Genomic DNA, 15,192 nt, shown 5'->3' with positions numbered 1-15,192 from the left:
CAGTTTCCCTCATGCTACTCTCATAATAGTGAGGGAGTTCTCATGAGATCCGATGGTCTTAAAAGTAGCAGTTTCCGCTACACATTCTCTCTCTTGCCACCGTGTAAGATGTGCCTTACTTCCCCTTGGCCTAACACTGTGATTACAAGTTTCCTGAGGCCTCCCCAGCTGTGTTGAACTGTGAGTCAGTTAACCTCTTTGCTTTTTAAATCACCCAGTCTTGGGTAATCTCTTCATAGCATTGTGAGAATGGCCTAATACAACACTATCTACTGCAAAGATGTAAGGATTTAATCTATTGATGTATATAAAGTTCTTAGAGCAATGTCAGCACACAGTGCTCAACAAATACTAGCTGCTGCTTAAGTTATTTTGAAATCATTTTAGACTCACGAGAAGTTGAAAAAAATCGTACAGAGAGTTCCCAGGTTCCTTCTCCCAGCTTTCTCCAATGACAACATCTTTCATAGTTGTAGTACTTTATCAAAACCAAGCCACTGATATTGGTATAACACTATTAACTGAACTACTGACTTTATTGAGATTTCACTAGTTTTTTTTATCATGCTTTTTTTTTTTTAATTTTATTATAAAGATACGAGATCTTGCTCTGTTACCCAGGTGCTGCAGTGCAGTGGTGTAATCATAGGTCACAGCAGCCTCGAACTCCTAGGCTCAAGTTCTCCTCCCACCTTAGCCTCCAAAGTAGCTGGGACTATCGGTGCATGCCACTACACCCGGGAAATTTTTTAATTATCATTTTAGAGACAGGTCTTACTTTGTTGCCCAGGCTGGCCTTGAACTCCTGGCCTGAAGTGATCCTTCTGCTTCAGCCTAAGTTCTGGGATTACAGGTGTGAATCACCAGGCCTGGCCTAATGCTTGCTTTCTTGTGTTTGTGTGTGTGTATAGTTATATGAAATTTTACTACCTGTCTAGATTTGTGTAACTGCCACCAGAGTAGGGATACGAAATGGTTGCATTTCCACAAACTAACTTCCTTGTGCAATCTTTTTTATAGTTACACCCTCTTTTCATCCCTAACCCCACTCCCCTTCCAGCAGCCATTGACCCATGCTCCATCACTTTTTGAGAATGTCACATAAGTGGAATCTTAGCTTTTGAGATTGATCTTTTTCACTCTCTATAATCTTGAGATCCATCCAACTCGTTTGTGTAGCAGTGGTTGACTGCTTTTTGTTGCCAATTAGTATATATGCCATTGCATGGATATATCCATTGCATGGATGGATCGTAGTTTGTTTACTGTTTGAAAGACGTTTGGGTTGGTGTCAGTTTGTTGGCTGTTACAAATAAAGCTGCTGTGAAAATTCATGTACATTTTATGTGAGAATGTTTTCATTTCTTGAGGAGAAATACCCAAGAGTATGACTGCTGAGTCATATGCTAGATGTTTAACTTTTTTTTTTTTTTTTTTTTTTTTTTGTTGTTGTTGAGACGGAGTCTCGCTCTGTCGCCCAGGCTGGAGTGCAGTGGCCGGATCTCAGCTCACTGCAAGCTCCGCCTCCCGGGTTTACGCCATTCTCTCGCCTCAGCCTCCCGAGTAGCTGGGACTACAGGCGCCCGCCATCTCGCCCGGCTAATTTTTTGTATTTTTTTAGTAGAGACGAGGTTTCACCGTGTTAGCCGGGATGGTCTCGATCTCCCGACCTCGTGATCCGCCCGTCTCGGCCTCCCAAAGTGCTGGGATTACAGGCTTGAGCCACCGCGCCCGGCAGATGTTTAACTTTTTAAAAAACTGTCAAATTGTTTCCATTAGGGGTTGTACATTTCACATTCCCACCAGCAATGTATGAGGGACCCCGTTCTTCTACATGCTTGCCAGAATTAGTATTATCACTATTTTTCATTCTTGCCATCCTAATAGATGTGTAGTGGTATCTCATTTTGGTTTTAATTTGTATTTTCCTCTGGCTAAGGATGTACTAATTCACCACCCATATTCTCTTTGGCGAAGGTCTGTCTGTTCAAGTCTTTGGCTCATTAAAAGACTTAGATTGTTTACTATTTAGTTTAGCAAGTTCTTTAAATATACTGAAAGCAAGTCCTTTGTCAGACATGTATTTTGCAGACATGTTCTCACTTTCTGTTGATTACCTTTTCATCCTATTCCCAAGATATTTTGTGGAAAACAAATTTATAATGAATTGAAATTTTTATGTTACTGATCATGCTTTCAGTGTCATGTCTAAGATTTCTTTGCCTAACCCTAAGTTACAAGGATTTTCTATGTTTTGTTTTAAAGGTTTTACATTTTTACATTTAACATTTTACATTGAGGTCTAGGATCCATTTTGATTTAATTTTTCTTGAAGATGTTGTTTAGATTGTAAATATTTTTCCCCTCTTTGGGCCTCTGGATAGCCAGTTGTTCCGACACCATTTTTTGAAAACAGTCTCCTTCCTCCATTCAGTTGCTTTTTAAATCTTTGTTAAAAATAAATGTGCTGGGCATTCTTACATAAGCTATTTCTGGGTTCTGTAATCTGTTCCATTAATCTATGGATCTATTTCTCTGCCAATACCACACTGTGTTGATTACTATAGTTACATAGTAAGTCTTAAAATTGGGTATTGTGATTCCTCTGACTTTATTCTTCTTTTTCAAAATTGTTTTAACTTTTTAGTTCTGTTGACTTTCCATATAAATTTTAGAAGAAACCTGTGTATATCTACAAAAAATCTTGCTAGAATTATCTGTTACTTTAAATGTTAATACTTTCTTCATCCTGTATTTGTTTTATTGTCTCAGTTTAAAGCTCTTTAAGTCTTTACAAATAACTTTCAGAAAGGCTTTAGGAATTATTTAGCCTGATTGCAACATTTTACTATGGAGAAAATGTAGACTTCTTTTGGGACTGATTGAGTGAAGTTAGGTGACTTGCCCAAGATTACCCAGGAAACTAACTGGCTTAGGATGAATTCCCCAGCCTCGAACTTCTTGTTCTGTAGGATTTTCCAGTTGCCCTACAGCCTCCCCTCTTAAGCCTACTTAATCTTATTTCTTTTTCGTACATTTTCTAGTTTGTTTAAAGAGATTGTTTTATCTCTTAGAACTTCACTGTTGTGTTCCAGAGAAAGCATGATCTACAATAGTATAGAGTCACCTTGGAAACTTGTTAAAACTACAGATTCCTATACTCTACCCCTGGATATTCTAATTCGGTAAGCATGATGCGAGGCTCAGGCACCTCAAATTACTGTGATGCAAGTGAGCTGTGCGCCACCTTTTGAGAAACCTGGGATGATAAAAGAGAAACACAGGACTTGGAGTCAGATAGACCTGGAGTCAACTCCTGACTTTTTAATTTACTTATATAATATCTCTATGCTTCAGTTTCTTCATGTATAAACTGAGGAGAATGACATTTGTTTTATGTTTTCTTACTGTTTAAATACCGCATGTATGAAGTTTGTAGCATTAAACTTGGTACCCCAAATCAGTGAATGCTACTTCCTTTCTTTTCTTCCTCCTTAATAGACTGCAGTTTGATGTCTGTTGGAGGAAGAGACAGTGTGATGTGTGTCACAGACCACCCCACTTCCCTCCTGGTCACTGGGAAGACTATACTTTACTGTCCCTCTGCATGTAGGTAGGGTGGTGTTACTCTTCCCAGTCGATGGAAGGTGAGTGGAACTGACTCGTGTCCCTTCCTGGCTGAGATGGTTCAGTCAGTGATTAGACTTACCTTTTGCTCCTCTGCATCTGCTAGCTGGGTGATACCAGGATGACAGTGAAGCAAGAAGATGGTGAAACTGGCTGGGCGCGGTGGCTCATGCCTGTAATCCCAGCACTTTGGGAGGCTGAGGCGAGCGGGTCATGAGGTTAGGAGATCAAGACCATCATGGCCAATATGGTGAAACCCCCTTTCTACTAAAAATACAAAAATTAGCCAGGCGTGGTGGTATGTGCCTATAATGCCAGCTAGTTGGGAGGCTGAGGCAGGAGAATCACTTGAACCTGGGAGGCAGAGGTTGCAGTGAGCTGAGATCTCCCCACTGCACTCCAGCTTGGGCAACAGAGTAGACTCTGTCTCAAAAAAACAAACAAACAAAAAAGATGGTAAAACTACAAGATGGAAGTAGCCTGATCCTCTGAGTCACCATTCAGGGGAGACTCCAAACTCCATGAACACATTAGAGTGATTCAAAAGAGAACTAAAAGCTTTGTTGTTTTAAACCACTGAGATTTGGGGGCATGTGTGCTGTGCTTAGTGTTAATTACTCCAATTAATATACTGTTGGCTATTTTTAAACACTTAAAATTATCTTTTGAATATTATCTTTGCTCTATGTTCTAAATGCTTTATGATTTATACTAGCTACAGGAAGTACATTAAGACATGTAAGCCGTACAGTAGGAGACAAAAGCATGATGAGATCGTCGTTGGTGGAGAATACACAATTTTTTAAATCCAGAATATTTTTGTGGGTTTTATGTATATAATCTCAAACATCAGAGACAGGTCTCTTAGCCAGGTGAAAGTCAAGATAATAATCCCTTGACAATAAGGGCTATCAGGAACCAGAGGTAGTAGTTGGTAGATAATCTCTGAGGGACTACACTGTTGAAGACGTGGTCCAAATAGTCTAGGGAAAAGGGTGGGCATTCTAACACTGGGAGAATGGTGCTGGGCATAGAAGAGAAGACAAAGGGTTTAGCACGTAACTTACTATGCCATTGCTCATTGTAAAACAGAAGATTCTCGTTCCACGGAGTAGCTGCCCAGGGACCAGATCTAAAATACGTAGCCTTTTGCCTCCAGTGATCTTCTAGACCTATAAGATGAGGCTCCTTCATAGGCACAGGCTTAAGTACATGATCTACTAATAGAAGAGAGAAATCATCTTAGGTCATCACATCATTCAGAGGGACCATTATTTCACCACTTTTTTTTTTTTTTTTTTTGAGACGGAGTCTGGCTCTGTTGCCCAGGCTGGAGTGCAGTGGCCGGATCTCAGCTCACTGCAAGCTCCGCCTCCCGGGTTTACGCCATTCTCCTGCCTCTGCCTCCCCAGTAGCTGGGACTACAGGCGCCCGCCACCTCGCCCGGCTAGTTTTTTGTATTTTTTAGTAGAGACGGGGTTTCACCATGTTAGCCAGGATGAGTCTCGATCTCCTGACCTCGTGATCTGCCCGTCTCGGCCTCCCAAAGTGCTGGGATTACAGGCTTGAGCCACCGCGCCCGGCCACCCACCACTTTCAATGAATAGATAAAAAGCCGATTCTGGCTTAGAGATTTCCCCTCTGAAAGGATTTATATTTTTATTATCAATAGGTCCTAAGTCGTTTTTGATTCATGAATTATTTAAAAGTTTATTGGTTAATATCCAAACACCTGGGGATTTTCCAGTCATCTTTCTGTTACTGATTTCTGACTCAGTTTTACTGAGGTCTGTGAACCCACTCTGTATAATTTCAATTCTTAGAGATTTGTTGAGTGCTGCTTTCTGGCCCAGCATGTAGTTAATCGTTGTAAACATTCTGTTTACTCTTGAAAATAATTCACATTCTACAGTTGGTGGATATAGCATTGAAGAGTGTTAATAGTATTGTTCATTTAAAAAAAAATGTGACAGGATACTTTGATGCTGTTTATGAGATTGACTTATCAAATTCAGGTTATAGAGAGGTTAAAAGTAAAAGGATAGAAACATTTTTGTTCAAAATGTTCATATCTTCACAGATTGTTTTTCCTATTTACTCTGTGAGCCCCAGAGAAAGGTATATTAAAATATCTGTGATTAAGGATTATTAATTATTATTTCTCCCTTTAATTCGTTCACTTTTTTCTTTATATATCTCAAGGAAATGTTATTATATGCATGTAGACTTGAATTGCTATATCAATCTGATGACAGTGGTTCTTACCTTAAATTCTAGTTTGATTAAGCTTTCCTAGTTTTTGTTTGGTTAGTATTTGCATATCTTTTTTATCCCCTTACTGTCAAACATTATATATCCTTATGTTGAAAGTATGCCTCTTTTTTATTTATTTCACTTTAAGTTCTGGGATACATGTGCAGAGTGTTCAGGTTTGTTACATAGGTATACATGTGCCATGGTGGTTTGCTGCACCCATCAACCCGTCACCTAAGCAGCATATTTTAATTTTATTTTATCTACTGTATCAATCTTTGTCTTGTAATTGGGGTATCTATTGGCCTTTAATAGAATTACAGATTTAGCTTTCAATCTACCATCTTACTGTTTAATTTCTATTTTTCTCACCCATTTCTTGTTTATTTTTTTCTCATTTCTTATTTTCAGTTAAGTATTAGTTATTGATTCACCCGCCTTTATTAGCTTGTCAATTACACATTATTTTACATTCTTTTAGTGGTTACCTTAGAGAGTATGTATTTATCTTTGACTTATTAAAGGCTAATATAAACAAGTACTTTTACCACTTCCTGGACAATGCAAGGGCCTTAAAATACTTTAACTCCATTTATACCCTTTTCACATTTATATGCTACTATCCTGAATAACTTCTGGGTAACAGTAAAATGTAATAATGTGAATGGAAAGTGATGAATCTTGAATATTGAATCCTTGTTTGGAAATATAATTTAATTATAAGTTCATAGGATTTCTTTTAAACAATGGTTACATTTAACAACTGGCTTGTAAATTTCCTGAAAATTTAATAGTTGTCTCTCATGAACCAATAAGATCTGGGTCAAGTACACTACTGAGTGAAGTCATTACATAGAATTAGAGCCAAGTTTAGTAAAGATAGTTCTTGGAATTACATCTCACCATTCAAACATGGGTATATTTAGGATCCCTAAACAATAAAACAACCACCGTGTTCAGTCAAGTCCAAGAAACGGACAAATTTTAATGCCTTCTGGAGGAAGGCATTGAGAAGTTTAGTAAATGTGAAACAATGAAGAGCATTCTACCTGTATTATAAAAATATTACATAACCGTGTTCCACTGTGCATTTCTTCCAAAGTCTGTGTTAACCAGTGGTCATGTTGTAGCTTGAAACTGGCCACAGTGGACTATTTACTTCATGGAAGTATTGACTACATATCATTACTTGAGTTATTGTTTGTTGTGTAGACTTAAGAAAATGATGAAGAAAATTGAAGATTAAACTTAATAGTATCTGTTGTCTGTAGCATTACATCGTGAATAGCACAAAAAATTGTGGAAAATATTCTCATATTCAGAAACAATTATCTGACTCAGCAAAGGAATCGCTCTTGCATTGATGAGTGAATGATGTGTTGTTTTACTCTTGATTTTCATATTTTAGAGACAGCGTCTTGTTCTGTTGCCCAGGCTGGAGTGCTGTGGTGTGATCATGGCTCACTGCGGCCTCAAACTCATGATCTTAAGAGATTCTCCTGCCTCACTTTCCTGAGTAGCTGGGACTGCAGGTGCTTGCCACCACACCTGGCTAATGTAAAAAAATATTTTTTGTAGAGACTGGGTCTTGCCATGTTACCCAGGCTGGTCTTGAACTTCTGGCCTCAGTCCTCCTGCCTTGGCCTCCCAAGGTGCTTGGATTACACATATGAGCCACTGTGCCTGGCCATTATTCCTAATAATACATTATTAGAAGAAAATATCAACAAGTATTCATGTTGGAAGTATACTTGTTCATCATATACAACCATAGGTTTTCTGTAGATACAATAATTTTAAAAAATTAACAAATCAATTGGTTATATGGAATTTAGGATATGTGACACATTCCTAGCTCAGTAAAATTTATAATAAACTTGTGTATAACATTGAAGATATGCACGGTGTTTTTTCCCCCTTGTTGACTTGGTTGTTAAACAGTTGCCAGCACACCCCTGACCTCACTTCTTCAAAACTGCACGTAAAAGTTTTATCATTGTATTGACTGACTTTCTTAAGAATCATAGGATGAAAATTAAACAGACGTCACTCACTTAAATACAGTAATTACTTCTTTATTAGTTCTAGTATTCATTTCTGTATTACGGTTTTCCTGATATATAACTCAGACTAGTTGTTCATTTTTCATTTTTGTAAAAATGACCAAGGCCTCTAACTTCTCACAACATTTTTACAATGTTAAGTTTCTGTTTATTCAGAATGCAAAATAGATGATTCTCTTCCTTTTGCCTAAAAGACTTTTCTGTTACCGTTACATCAGCTTTTAAGCTTTTGCTTCCCACTGTTCTTCTAGCAGACTTGGGGTGTGAGAGTATCTTACAGCCCCCACTTGAGGGATCCATGTTCCGTCTGATGCTCCTGGTTGGACCTGAGAAGGAGCATCTGATGATAACTTTCAGCCAGTGGCTACCTACCAGAGTGTTAACATTCTTTCTCACCCACTACCCATAACTAGGGATATCTTAAAAATAAAAGCTAATATGTTAAAATTTAAACGGTTGGCCATGATGGCTCATGCCTGTGATCCCAGCGCTTTGGGAGGCCAAGGTGGGAGGATTGCTGGAGGCCAGGAGTTGAAGAGCCACCTGGGAAACATAATGAGACCCCCATCACAACAAAATAAAAATAATACAGAAATGAGCTTGGTCTGGTGGTGGATGTGGTAGTCCCAGCTCCTCAGGTGGCTGAGGTGGGAGGATTGCTTGAGCCTGGGAGGTCATAGCTGCAGTGAGCTATGATTATGCCACTACACTGCACCCAGCCTGGGCAACAGAGCAAGATCCTTTCTCAAAAAAAAAAAAAAAAAAAAAAGATTTATTCTTTTCCAAACCTTGGAGATCTTCTACTGAATGGTAACAGTGGTTTAATGAGTTACGGGCCAGACTCTGTATTTTGTGCTTTTTTATTTATTTTTAATTTTTGAGACAGAGTCTTGCTCTGTTGCCCAGGCTGGAGTACAGTGGTGCAATCTTGGCTCACTGCAACCTCTGCCTCTCGGGTTTAAGCAACTCTCCTGCCTCAGCCTCCTGAGTAACTGGGATTACAGGCACATACCACAACTCCTGGCTAATTTTTGTATTTTTAGTAGAGACAGGGTTTCCCCACGTTGGCCAGGCTGATCTCAAACTCCTGACCTCAAGTGATGCGTGTGCCTTGGCCTGCCGAAGGATTGGGATTATAGGCGTGAGCCACTGCACCCAGCCTACTTTCTTATAGAAGCTTCCTGGTTAACCTCTTCAGGTAGGTCCCGTTATTGTCCTCCTTATAGAAATTAGAGAACTAGAATTTAAAGGATTATTTGTCCAAGGTCTCAAGTGACCCGGCTGGGATTCGAGCCCGAGTTCTTCTGGTGCTATAATCACTGCCTTATACTGCCTCTCGTCAACAAGTCTGATGTTACTCTCTCATCTCTCAAGTAACCTCATTGGCCTCTGCCTCCCTTGTTATCAATGTTTATTTAGTATTTGGAATTCAAAATCTGAGGACACAGTCATTTTGTTATTGTGACACGAATGTGTTCAATGGTTCAAAAATATATTTTGAAAAAGAAGAAAGTTAAATTTTGGGAACACTCCTCCCTCTTCCTCACCCTGTGTGAGAACAGTCACTGAGCCCTGATTCCATGCCTAGAATGTCTCCTGAACCTGCCCCAGTCTGGTGCCAGTCCTTCTCAGTTGGGTAACTGCTGGAACCTTCTGCTTGTTTTCACACCTCCAGTCTTCACCTCTCCAGCCCAGCCACATCATGGATTCAGAATGAGCGTTTAAAACTGTGTCACACATAAGGTCGTTGCGACTCCGTTGTGCTTAGGACATGACTCCATCCCTTAGCAGAGGTCCCCAGTCTTCTCTATAGACTCACTCCTTTCTATATTCTCATAGGCATCTGAAATTCCAGCCGTGTTGAGCTCCTCGCAGGTCCCAAACTGCCGTGCTTTCTCATGTCTGTCCTTCTTTTCAAGGCTGCCTCCCTCCCGCCCTGGCTAGAATGCTCTTTTCCTATCTCCCATTTCTTATCTCATCTGCACTCCTACCTGCCTTTCATGACTCAGATTTGAGTCTGAGTAGTCTAATCTGATGAGATACTCTTTCCCTTTGCTCCTCTGTAGCACGCTACTCTCATCTTCTCATAGCCCACAGTCTTCTGATTTATGGCAGGGGAAATAATCTGTGAGTTTTCTAGGAGGGCAGGGTTTGTAGCCCCATCATAGAGCCTGACAGTTCTGAGGTACACAGTACGTTTATGCTGGAGGAATGGGGCATGAGAGAGTTGCCTGTTCAGTCACATGCCGTCCATCTCATTAAAATTTTCTCTTTTAGCAGTAAAGAATTCAGTGTGGAAGAAAATGAACGATGGTGATAATTACATTATGTAAATCCAGCAAGAAGGAGAAATTGAGAAGGCACTTAGAGATGCAGCTGTGCCTGGAAAACGTGCTAGCCCAGGGGTTGGGAGAGTCATGTCCCCCCTCTGAACTGTGGTTTCTAGGACAATGAGAAGCTGGGTGCTGCTAGGGTTTTCTTTTCTTTTCTTTCTTTCTTTTTTGAGATGGAGTCTTGCTCTGTCACCTAGGCTAGAGTGCAGTGGCATCATCTTGGCTCACTACAACCTCCCCTCCCAGGTTAAAGCGATTCTCCTGCCTCAGTCTTCCGAGTAGCTGAGATTATAGGTGACCACCACTGGGCCTGGCTACTTTTTATATTTTTGGTAGCGTTGTGGCTTCACCATGTTGGCTAGGCTGGTCTCGAACTCCTGACCTCAAGTGATTCACCCACCTCAGCCTCCCAAAGTTGTGGGATTATGGGTATGAGCCACCATGCCCCACCAATTACTAAGGTTTTCTTAGGTCTATGCATGTCAGCCCTGCAGTCACAGTACGTAGTCCTCTGTGTCATAATTTTTAGGGTATGTATTTTGCAGAGACACATCTTCCTGAGCAACCTGGAATCTGATTATTTCTTGGCAATAATGAGTGTAAATCTCATTTTAAGCATACAGGCATAGCTGGTTGCACTAATATTGCCTGTAATCACGGTGCTTTGTGGGGCTGAGGCAGAAGGATCATTTGAGGCCAGCCTGAGCAATGTAGTGAGACCCCATCTCTCAAAAAATAAAAATCAGCTGAAAGTGGTGACAAGGGCCTGTAATCCTACCTATTTGAGGGCTGAAGTGGGAGGATTGCTTGAGCCCAGGAGTTTGAGGCTGCAGTGAACTATGATCACACCACTGCTCTCTAGCCTGGGGAATGGAGAGAGAATCTATCTCTAGAAAATAAAAAAGCATATAGGAATATAATGACTTTTAGTAAGTTCCTCTTTTAAAAGCCTATCTATTCTTCCTTCAGGGTATTAAATAAATGACATGTTAACATAAATCAGCACATTTTTATTTTAAGGTATCCTAACATGTCAACATATATAAATCAAAATGAATGCAAAGTAATTCAATGAAGATACTTTGGGAAGCTACTCCCATGAATCTGCCTTCGCTTAAAATATTTTTGGAACTTCTTGTTCGGAATTATCCTAGAGCACTTGGCACATTCTTTTTTCTAACATTGGCAAATCTATATCTCTGTAGGACAGATTTTCGAACAAAATGGGCAATTGAACTGTATTTTTGTGTTTATTAATTTACTCTGCTTGTGTGTAGAGAGCATAGAGTAAAAAAAGGAACACAGTCTATACTCTGGTTAAACATTGTGTTAGGGTGTTCTTGCATTGCTATTAAGGAATACCTGAGACTAGGTATTTCTTTTTAAAGACAAGAGGTTTAATTCAGGAGTCCTCAACCACTGGGCCACAGACCCATACTCATCCATGGCCTGCTAGGAACCTGGCCCCATAGGAGGTGAATGGCAGGCGAGTGAGCGAAACTTCATTTGTATTTACGGCCACTCCCCATCTCTTGCATCATGCTTGAGTTCCGCCTCCTGTCAGATCAGTGGTGACATTAGATTCTCATAGGAGTGTGAATCCTATTTTGTGAACTGCACACGTCAAGGATCTAGGTTGTGAGCTCCTTATGAGAATGTAATGCCTGATGATCTGTCAGTGTCTCTCATCAACCGCAGATGGGACTGTCTAGTTACAGGAAATAAAGTTCTGGGCTCCCACTGATTCAACCTTACGGTGTGTTGTATAATTATTTTCTTATATAGTACAATGTAATAATAATAGAAATAAAGTGTATAAGTGTAATGAGTTTGAATAATTCCCAAATTATCTCCCCCAAACCTGCCCCATCCCTGTGGAAAAATTGTCTTCCACAAAACCAGTCCCTGGTGCCAAAAAGTTTGGGGACCACTGGCTTAATTGGCTCACAGTTCTGCTGATTGTACGTGGATGGCACTGGCCTCTTCTTAGCACTTGGGAGGCCTCAGGGAGCTTTTACTTTTGGTGTAAGTTGAGGCAGGAGCAGATACATCACATGGTGAGAGCAGAAGCGAGAGAGAGAGAGAGACGGGGGAGGTACCACACACTTTTAAACAACCAGATCTTGCAAGGACAGCACCATGGAGTTAGTCCTAAATCAGTCACAGGAAATCTGCCCCCATGATCCAGTCACCTTCCAGGAGGCCCCGCCTCCAACATTGGAGATTACATTTCAACATGAGATTTGGGGGCACAAATGTCCAAACTATATCAAATATTAGCCAGTCCTTGAATGAAAACAAAAATCATGGGGTTTTGGAGCCTGAAGGTGACAGGAGGGTCAGGATTCTACAATTTTTTTTCTGTGATCCCTCATCAGTGCCTGGCGATGGTATTTGTCTGAGTCTAAATGTCTGGATGCCTGAATTTGAGGAAGCTGCGTCTTCTAATGCCATGTTTTCTTTTACCTTGGAGTTGAGGCTTTCTCTTTTTTAAAAATAGGAACAAGTAGCATAAAGAAATAACTAAACATCTTCCCTAATTTAACCAGAGTATTTCTTTTTCTAGTTTTACAAATAACTCATATGAATATTTAAGATACATTGAGGTCCTACTATATATATATATATCTTGTGCCTTTCCTCTTTTGCCTAGTATTGTATGATAACATTGCTACATCATTAAATGCATTTTGAAACTTTTTTTAATGGGTGCATTTCATTCAATCACGTATATCCACAGTGTCTTGGTCATTTTCCTATTGTTTTCTTCAGAGTTGATGATATGGATATGCCTATTTGGCTGTGCCATCTATGTTAAAAGTATTATAATTAAAATACCTGTGTGATAAATTAAAACTTCTTCATAAAAATGAAATTTTTATGAATGAGGTTGACTTTTTCACATGTTCTTTGTCCTGTTAAATGGTCTTTTGATTCATATTCTGGGTTGTTTGATATAAATGTTGTCATTCATCTTTTCTTCTCATTTACACTTTTTGGATTAATTTTGCTCTTGTTTTTGCTTTCTGAGTCAGTTGACTTTGGGTCTGTCTTGTAAACAGCAATATAATTGGATGTTGAGAATCTCTGTCTTTGTTAGGGATGTGTAACCTATTTGTGTTCATCGCATTTTACAGGTCTAATCTGTTTTCAGGTTAGAAAAATTTTTCTACGTCAAATGTTTCTTGAAATTCTCAATTGCTTTAGTTATATGGATTTTTTTTTTTTTTATGATTTGGAAGACACACATCCGGTATCTATTCTGTTTGTGCTAATTTTGTAGTTTTTAAAAATGAAAATAGTTTATTTGACTCAAAGTAGCTCTGAAGTTATCTCAAAGAGAGGGTTCAAAAGAAGTCAAGCACTTTGGGAGGCCGAGACGGGCGGATCACGAGGTCAGGAGATCGAGACCATCCTGGCTAACATGGTGAAACCCCGTCTCTACTAAAAAATAAAAAAACTAGCCGGGCGCGGTGGTGGGCGCCTGTAGTCCCAGCTACTCGGGAGGCTGAGGCAGGAGAATAGCGTGAACCCAGGAGGCGGAGCTTGCGGTGAGCTGAGATCCGGCCATTGCACTCCAGCCTGGGCGACAGAGCGAGACTCCGTCTCAAAAAAAAAAAGAAGTCACGAGCAACAGGGCATTCTTGGAATAAGTGTCTGTCCTCCCAAGGACACCACTCTGAAGGGCAAATTCATTTGGTTGGAAAGTGTTATGTATTGATGGAGATGGAGCCTCACTCTGTCACCCAGGCTGGAGTAGAGTGGCGCAATCTGGGCTCACTGCAACCTCTGCCTCCCAGGTTCAAGTGATTCTCCTGCCTCAACCTCCGAGTAGCTGGGATTACAGGTGCACGCCACCATGCCTGGCTAATTTTTGTATTTTTAGGAGGAATGGGGTTTCACCATGTTGACCAGGCTGGTCTTGAACTCCTGACCTCATGCGCCCACTCGACCTCCCAAAGTGTGTTGATACTTTTATGTTGAAAAATAGTGTTTTACATTAAAGTCAGTTTGAGTGTTTCTTCACCAATATTACCTTTTGTTTACTTCAACACTTGTTTAAAATAAACACATCAATGAAAAACTCTTTAGCAGGCTTCCTTTCTGTGTTACGCATCCTGTCTTCTTTGTTCCTCCTCACTGGGTCTGCAGTACAGTGTGTAAAAGTAACCAGCCAGTGGCCAGCAAGGGCAGCACCGTATAGAAGAAATGCTCTGAATTGTTGCATCTTTAGTCACTTTCCTTCTTGCCTTCAGTTTCCACATCTGTAAATTGAAGAGTTTGGAACACATAAACTATGATGTCACTTCTAGTTTCAACCTCTGTGATCAGAGTTTATTAAACACCTATTTGAGTAACTTCAGTACCAGGCCCTATATAGAATGGGAAGCATAAAACCAATCTCTGTTGAAAAAGTAAAAGATCCTAAGCTGATTAAAGAAATTCTTGTATCTTGATCTATGTGATGGTTATAGAAGGCTATAATATGTAAAAACTCATTGAGCTGTATCTTTAAAGATGATCGTACTTTACTCACCTGTGTATTAATAACTCAGTAAATAGGAAAACTGGACAACTGAACATCCCCACCCCATCAGAAAGAAGAACAGAAACTGGCTAACTGACAATATGTTTAAACATTGTGTTGTGAGGCAGGATGGTATAATGGCGAATCCACAAAAAGTAGACAATGAGTTTGAATCCTGACATTATGTATTAGCCTTGGAATTTTGCGTACGTTATTTAGCCTTTCGAGTCTCAGTTTTTCATTTTTTAGAAAAAGTAAGATTTGTAATAATGACTTTATCAGGCAGTCAGGAGTATTGAATGAGTTATGAGGCATATAAAACACTTGGCATATAATAGGTGATCAATATACATTTTTAAAAGGGGCAGTAAGAGTATTACACAAATGT

General features: G+C 39.9%; 1 protein-coding gene across 4 annotated transcripts in view; it reads left to right on the top strand.

Moving 5' to 3' along the window:
- CSGALNACT1 (chondroitin sulfate N-acetylgalactosaminyltransferase 1) overlaps positions 1–15,192 on the top strand; it is a 367,289-nt gene that overhangs the window by 135,012 nt on the left and 217,085 nt on the right. Inside the window, exon 1 of one of the 4 annotated variants that reach the window (XM_033226932.1) lies at positions 3,627–3,647. The exons of the other annotated variants lie outside the window; for them this stretch is intronic. The gene's annotated coding sequence lies outside the window, so the exon portion shown is untranslated. Of the gene's footprint in view, positions 1–3,626; positions 3,648–15,192 lie in introns of those variants that run through there. 4 annotated transcript variants of the gene reach the window in all.

Source organism: Trachypithecus francoisi, unplaced genomic scaffold (genome assembly GCF_009764315.1).
Source record: "Trachypithecus francoisi isolate TF-2019V2 unplaced genomic scaffold, Tfra_2.0 Contig01440, whole genome shotgun sequence".
NCBI classification, from domain to species: domain Eukaryota; kingdom Metazoa; phylum Chordata; class Mammalia; order Primates; family Cercopithecidae; genus Trachypithecus; species Trachypithecus francoisi.
Note: the sequence above shows the minus strand (reverse complement) of the source record. Positions and strands in the feature narration are given on the sequence as shown.